Genomic DNA, 8,330 nt, shown 5'->3' with positions numbered 1-8,330 from the left:
ATGCACCGAGACAACCATAAAATCAGCCCTCAGTGACGCTACAGGATTTATTCTTATATTCCGCATCTCCTTCTATCAATCCTCTCCAGTTTAAGTCAAACCAATAACAGATGTGTGATTTTCGAAGTGAGGTGCTGTACAGATTAGAAGGCAAATAGTGAGAGTTCGGAGTGATGATCCATAGTGCTTTGAAGCTCACAGCTCTTAACTGTAAGCCTGTTATAAACAGACTTACTACGCCTCCTCTTTGTACCTTATCCCAAGCGGAAGACGTGGACACAGTAATGCGATTGATTTTAATCGTATGAGTAACAATAGAGACTTTCAGGATCTAAGTAATCCTGGCCAGTACTGTTCTTTGACTGTTCATTGTGTAACCCCCTGAATTGCCCTTTGAGTGTATCCCCACTAACCTCACCTCCGGCTAGAACTCTATTAGATTACATGTCTCCATTGTACAGACATTGTTGACCAGACGAAGGAGGAGCATGAAGGCTTCAAATGGAGGGTTTACAAAGTCTTTGTCCTCATAAGTTCAAGAGAGATTTAGTTCAAAATGATACTGTAAATAAATACAGGCTATAAGAATAAGAATTCTGTTAGTGGATAGTGGTCAGTATCTCAATTTTTCAGTCAGTGTTACATCCAGATCTGGAACTTGTCAGACTCTGTGATTCCATGTGTGAAAACTATGCAAATATTTTGACAGGTTTGGCCAGCAAGCCTATGCAGATGGCAGTGATCAAAGCCAAATATGATCACAAAGTCTTAATTTTGCCTGCACACACCCATCCAATTTTGATTTTGTTTTTAGCTCTGTCTTTGTCAAACTCAACTATGATCAAGGGACATGCATTATGCAAAATTTATTACAATGCAACACATTCATTTTTGAGGCAGCACTGATTGTGCATCATGCTACAGTGACTAAGACGTCTTGCTTGTGAGCACATTCCATCTCTGACAGTCATATAAAAGCCCACATCAGAAAATAACATTTTAGATGAATGACTTCAGTCCCTGATGAAAAGGCTGCTCCAGAAGAACCTCCCTTTCTTTTGCAACTGAATGATCCCGAAAACATCCTTCAGATCCCCATGAGCCTCTTTCCTTGCAGGATCAATGTGTGTTTGTGCGTGTGTCTAACTGAATCAGGGTATTTTATTCCATTAGTCCATTCTGGTAGAGGACACCATCTGTTAGCTGTTAAGAGCTTGGGAGGAGACCACCACCCCAAGTGAACTTTCCCTCATTGCCTGTTTTAACTCACCCAATAACCTCTAAAAATCTGACCCGACCTTCCCTCAACCCATCACCCGCTGTCATCGGAAAACTGGGCTCACAACCTGTCCACACGTAGGTAACTGGGATAATTTCAGTGCCTTTGAGCCAATAAATCATTTGAGTGAAATATGCCAGTCTGTGTGTGTGGATGACTCTCCACTGATCAGGTTTGGCTGTACTTCGGAAAATCCCACAGGAACATGTTGTGCATGTATCCATCTGCCAAGGATAAACCATCCAAACCTCCTAGCTAGAGTGTGTTTGTGTTTATGTGTGGACAGGCTTAACTCCTGTACACTTGTGAGGACTAACTACCTAATCTATCTGACTGATCTAATGAGGACATTGTGGTTTGTGAGGACATTTTCATGAGTCCTCCCACTGATTTAGGGGTTACTATCTGTGATAAGAGCTTAGGCAGGGATTATGGTTGTGGCCAGATTCAGGTGCTTAGCATGTAGCCGTGTTTGTTAGAGGCAAATTCCTCTGTTTTCTGCTCACATTTTACTCACTGGCGTTAATTCATTATTTGTTTAGATGTTTGTCCGCACAAATCCAATTTTAAAGACATTTAATCCAAAAAAAAAAAAAAGAATTAGCTTCAATAGCCTATGTAATATGCATGTTATTGCCAATTGTAATTTCCTCTTGGTGTCATTAGCGGTGTGTAAATTTCAGAAAGGACATCAGCTTGGTGTCGTCAGTGAGCAGTTTAGTCCCTCACCCTGATGTAGCAATGTTGCACCATTTCCAGATCTAGGCAAATTTGGCATGTATACTTCTATCATGACCACCGGGATTGATAGCCAACATTGTTAACATAATGTAACTCTAATACATTGTCAATATAAAGTCCTCACTAGGAAAGGAAACCTCATATGTGTGTACACATGTGTTTGCCTGTGTGTGGTGCTGCGATAGCTGGACTAGACTTTGCTGTCGCCCACTTGTGTCATTTAGGAGACCCTGGTTGAGGAGATCACCATGGTGACCACTCTTTGTCAAGAGGTGCACACACAAACAAATACACATCTCCTGTTTGACTTAGAGTACATCAATTATTAATGAACTGTGCTCTCCAAATTAGTTTCCAGTCTCTCATTAGCCAGATCTCTTCAAGAGCCACATCTGCACTCCCATTCAGAGTGATTCCTCGTTGCACACTTATGGTTATCAGGTTTTGCACAATGAGATCTCAGGGATCTTTTACAGACGATGTGAAACTACAAAAAGCTGCAACAAAAAGATGCACATGAAATCTAGCACAGAGGAGCATGATAACTCTAAGTGTGTGACTGCGTGTGGGTGGATCTGGCTGTGTAAATTGGAAGTTGCTTTCTGTAATTGCCTCTACAGGTGTTTTTCTAGTGGCACATTAGCTTTACGCCACACTTCTGCTCAACAGGAGAAAACAAAAGGTGCAGAGATGAAGGTTTAGGTAAAGACGATCGATTTTGTGTGCATGTGCGTCTTCGTTGAGTGTGTTTACGTGCAGAAGGAAACAGGGACAGCCCCATGACATTGAAAGTGCTAGACCAAGAGTTCTTGATAATAAAGCGACTGTGCGATTATGCAACGAGCACGACCATGCCAATGATAGACAAAGAAGAAAACAGAGACACAGAACAGAAGGCAGAGAGGACAGGGGGTTGGATGAATTACAGAGAAAAGAAAAGAGAAAGAACAAAGAGAAGAAGACGCACTGCAGAGAAGGACTGAAAGAAAAAGTTGAGTTGTTTGGTATGTTTTGCTGTTTGGTTGAAGCTTAAATGGAAACTTTTTATGGTGTGTAAGTTGGGATTTATACGACTAGTGAGCATGCAGTAAACTATATTTGGAGAGGGTCAAGCAATGTGTGTATGCATTCAGAGAATGCTAACGTATCCATGACACACATACATGCACTTTGCCCTTGCACCTGTAACATTGTAACCTTAGCAGTGTGTGCATGTTTATGTGTGCGTCTGTATATTTGTGTGTATGTATGCCTGTGCACCACAAGACCTAAACTTGGTTAGCCACAGGATTTTAACATCTTGCCTCTCTAACTTGTTGATCCTCTGGGCCTATCCATAGACACATTTAGCATAGCATTCGTGTTTATGTTTATACGTGTAAGGGTTAAAAATGGGTTTTGCTCAAACACTGATGTACAGTACTTGTATGTTTAACTGTGACATGTGCTACAACACGAGGAGCTAAAAGTATGTGGGCACAGAAACAAAGTGAAATGTGGACTTTTGCAGATTTCCACCAGAATTTGAAATCCTGCAAAGGTGTCGGGTGGGGCTGGGGTCAAGGGTGTTTGGAGACAAGTCAAGTATTTACATACCAAACATGTTTAGGGCCTTCCCCAAGTTGTTGCAACAAAGTTAGAAACACATGATTGTCTCATACAACTACATGCTGTAGCAATGTCAAACTATTCCATTAAAAGGAGCCCTAGACTAAATGTACACAAAAGCTTTTGGCCATTTAATGAAAGTCATATTAGAATGGACCTGTAGAGCAAAAATAACACTTAATAATTTTCAGAGGCAAACTCTATTCACTCTCTTTCTATTCAAAGGCAGAACAAATTCCTCATCAAATTCCTCATCATCCTCGTCATCCCCATCATACCTACATCCTCTCTCAGCTGCGGTCTGATCAACTCCATTGTTGGCTTTTCAAAAGGAGGGCATCAGAGATACAGATCATCATAACAGAGCATTCTACTGCCAGGAGAGAAACAAGCAAGCTTTCTTACTCAAATGCAATTATGAACACATGTACCCACACACATACACACATGTAGACACAGTCATGCACGCTTGTATACACAATTATGCACACACATACCCGTCGGCCGTGCATGCGCACACACACAACCGCCCACGCACACTCTTGGAAGAAGCCACTCACACTTCGCCCCCATAGAGTACATGTCAGTCCATCTGGGATCATTAACACTATGTTAATGAATATAGGGCTGTGGCCAGGAGCATGTGAGGAGAGGAGAGAGGATACAGAAAGAGACGGGGAGAGAGAGAGAGAGAGAGAAAGAGGACAGAGGGTGGGAGGATGGAGGAGGATAATGGATTCTCTTCTAACAAATGCTCTGCCTGAGGTACTTGTGGGGGGGGGGGGGGGGGGGGGCAAAGACAGGGATAAGAAAAGATGGAAAGTGAGAGAGGGGGGCAAGCAGCAAGACGAAAACTGGACCACACCAAGATGAGAGATGTAGGAACTGAAAGGGAGCAACACAGCATAAAGGAGAGCAAAGGGAGGGAAAGATGCTCAACGTGAAAAGAAAAAAGAGGAAAAGTAAAGCAATCAGGGAGAGATGCACTTGGTACATTCTGGCCATGGGCTGAAGAGAGCTGAACAGATGAAGAGAAGAAAGGAAAGGAAGGAAAGACAGCAAAGACAACAGATGAGCTAAAAGAACAGGCAGAGAGACAGACAAGCAGATACAGTATAACAATTGATGGCAGAGGCAATGAAAGCTGAGTAGTGTGGTTAAATATTTCACTTGGGCTTGTTTGTGCTTTTGTGTGCTGCTCTGTGTGCGTGTGTGTGTGTGTGTGTGTGTGTGTGTGTGTGTGTGTGTGCGTGGGCATGTGAGTGAGAGTCCCTGGGAGACAGAAAGGAGGACAGAGCAGCGGGGAGAGAGCGAGTGAGTGAAGTGTGCCTGTTGACTGGGCAAGTTAATGATTTCTGTGGTCTGAATAGTGTCACAGTGTTAGTCCAGGAGTGAGGGACATGGCTCATTTACCCCCTACCAACACACACATGCGGCATTGTTTTATTTTGTTTGTATGTGTGTCTGTGGCTTGTTTTGATACCCCGTTAGTTCATGTGTCGCACATTTGGAAACAGCTCAGCCTCCACAGCGGCTTTCCAGGAGATGCTCAGAGAAGAAACACCACCTTGTCACTGCAAGAATCACTATTTTCCCTACTACCAGGCTAAATCTAGACACATGGAGCGCTATTAAGCAGAAGTGTGTCTCCCTGTGTTTGAATGGGGGACCACCTGTATGCAGATGAATGGCTATGAATAGGGGCCGGGAGACATGCCTTTGTGGCATGTCCCCCAGAGAAGGAGCAGCTTGTTGGAGTGTGCCGCTATGACCAGAGGGCCAAGGGCCCACAGGAGGCTGGGGATAAAAGGACAGAGGGCAGCAGGGTGACAAGCTGTCCATGTGTAGGTGAAACAATGCCAAATGTTAACAAGACTAAGCTAGCGGTAATGACAGAGGTTAGGTGAACAAAAGGAAAGTATTTGAAATGCAATCTGTGATCGACTAGAGTCAATAAGGAGCATATTACACCGATTTAGCCCCTTTAAGCCCCTTTATACCCTATTCGTATCATAATGTTGATGTTCCATATGACCTTTTTTCCACTGCCAGATATGGCCATTCTCTGTGGAAAGGTTAGGGCAGAGAGGCACAAATGGCACATCAGCAGCTGAGGCAGAGGCTCGAGGGCACGACACATGATGACGTGATGAAGTCAGGACAAAAATAAGAGGCAGAAATGTGATCAACAGGGTAACATCTCGCTTCTCCTAATGCGGCAACAATAGAGACAGCAGCCGGGAGCACAGCCCTCCTACATAACTTTAAAGCGCCAATAAAAACCCATGCAAGCACATACCTGCTGTGTTTGGGCAGATGTGTTCATACACACACCTTAACTTTCTCTATCATCCCTGTTTGGTTCTCGTTACGTTGCAGTGTGGCTGACGCCCAGTCTTTCCATCTGTCTTTTATCTGTAACACCCTTCAGTTGCTGTGTTTTTTTTTTTTTTCTAAGTTTCACTCCACCTCATTTTGATTTATTCTCTCCTCTCTCTATTAAACACCCCTGCTTCACATTTCTGTGCATGTGTGTCTGAAGAAACCTCTCCAAATCTTGACACAGAGATCCCCGACCAGCTCTGATCCCTGCCTGAGGCCGACCGGATGGAGAGGAAGACACTGAAGAAAGATGCAAGACTGAAAATGTAATAGGCTGAGGGGATTCAGGTCTTTTTTTTAAATAGCTGTCTCCCACATATCCTTAACCCCTCTTATCAAAACATTTATTCTAGCCGGGCTGATGTTTTTCGTCCTCTGACACCATCTGTTTTGGTTTTATATATCTCTTCACTCCCCCAAAACTCTCCGATACATACTCTCCAATAAAAAATGAATTTTAAATTGGTTGAGACAAGAGGAGAAAGAAAATCAGGCATTGCCAGGTAAAGGCAGCACCACATGTTCTCTGTGTTTTCTTTTACTCAATTACGCAAGTTATGTAATTGTGGGATTTCCATAGCATGTTAAACAACTTGTGGCAGATACTGTGACGCCTGGAGACAAGTGCCTAGAAAATAAACAAGCTGGTTTCCGTTTGCTGAAAGGTTTGTATGGCTGTCAGGTCTTCCCCCAACTTCCTTTAATCCACTTTTAGAACTGTGGAGCTTTCCATCGTCTCAAACACTTTTTCTGTGAGTTTCTTTTTTTTTTTTTGTGGCATCCAGTTTTCTCTGCTTTACTGTGATTCACAGAAACCCTGGTCTTCCCTGTCTGTGTGTATCTGTGTGTGTCTGTATGGGCTGTGGGAGGATTAAGTCTCACTCTGAGAGTCATCTGTGGTTTCCACTGGCAACAACACTATCAAAAGAGCTTGCAGAGAAGACCTACATGTTTGCTTGCACACTTGGCTCTGTCTGTGTGTTTGTGTACATGTATAGTGTATAGTGTACATTTCGTATATGTGAATGTGTGCAAAAGGAGATCCCAGCCATCTGACTCTTGGCTGCAGCAGCAGAGAGGAGGTGCATTTGTGGGCTGTGATTTTCTAAATTTGTGTCTTGGTCTTGCTACACGGTTGGTTATGTGTTAGATGAACGCATCATGAGGAGATCCCATGTATGAGCAGCGGAAGTCTGCTGGCAACGTGGGACACTTTGACAGTCAGTCTAGTCTTGTGTATGAGTGAGAACTGATGGATCCTGTTGCTGGACGTCTGAATCACCGGCTTGTTTGGGAGCTGCTGGAACAGTATTTGCATTTCAGTCATTCCTTAGAGGAAATCAATATATACTGTATGTTTACAGCAGTGTCTAAAATCAGGAGAGCTAAGTGAAAGAATCTGTTCACGACAGGAATACCTGTTTGCGGATGAAATATTCCGTGGGTTTTGCATAAACTAGAATTTTTGATTACGCTGCCAGTAATGGTTAAATTGTCCCCATTATTCTTCATCACACATTATGTCACTTCTTCACTCTTCTTCCCCCTCATTTTCCCCTCATTTTTGGGGAAACATTATAGAATGGAAAAGCACCCTCAGCCATGATTAACCCCCTCCTCCTACTGCCTACGGGATCCATAGTCAGTGTGTGTGTGTGTGTGTGTGTGTCTGTGTGTGTGTGTGTGTGTGTGTGTGTGTGTGTGTGTGTGTGTGTGTGTGTGTGTGTGTGTGTGTGCGTGTGTGCTTGTGTGTGAGAGATCTTCTCAGAATGCCAGGACGTGTGTGTGCTTGCCCAGCCGTGCCTAGGGACGGTCAGACACACAGTTTGTCTGTACACACAGACACACACACACACACACATGCACACACACATGCACACACAATGCCCCCTCCTGTCTCCCTGCAGCTCTGGAGCTCTAAACCAGTTAACCCAGGCTGGGCTCCGTCCCTGCCCGAGGGAAGCCCTCTCCTGCTGGGGCCACAATCCTGCTGACACCCCATGGTCTGGACTTTATCCACTCCATCTGTGAGGTTGTTTTGTAAAGTTAACTGTCTGGGGACACGGCTAAGCACAGACCACAAGATTAGACGGACTGATAAGACAGTAATAATTCTTTATTATCTGACAAAACGTAGTCAGTGCACCGGCGTGCCTAGACAACAACAGCCTGCAAGAACACACACACGTCTCTGCAGAGGGTTCTCAAATGATTGAAATACAAGCAGTGGGACAATCTGAGCCAAAAGCTCTTCTGTACACAATATATAAAAGTAATCTGTCTCCGCATAATGCAGCATCATATTTACAGCTCACTTTCA

Source organism: Trachinotus anak, unplaced genomic scaffold (assembly GCF_046630095.1).
Source record: "Trachinotus anak isolate AG129_WGS33_773 ecotype Australia unplaced genomic scaffold, CSIRO_AGI_Tana_v1 ptg000032l, whole genome shotgun sequence".
Taxonomy (NCBI): Eukaryota; Metazoa; Chordata; class Actinopteri; order Carangiformes; family Carangidae; genus Trachinotus; species Trachinotus anak.
Note: the sequence above shows the minus strand (reverse complement) of the source record.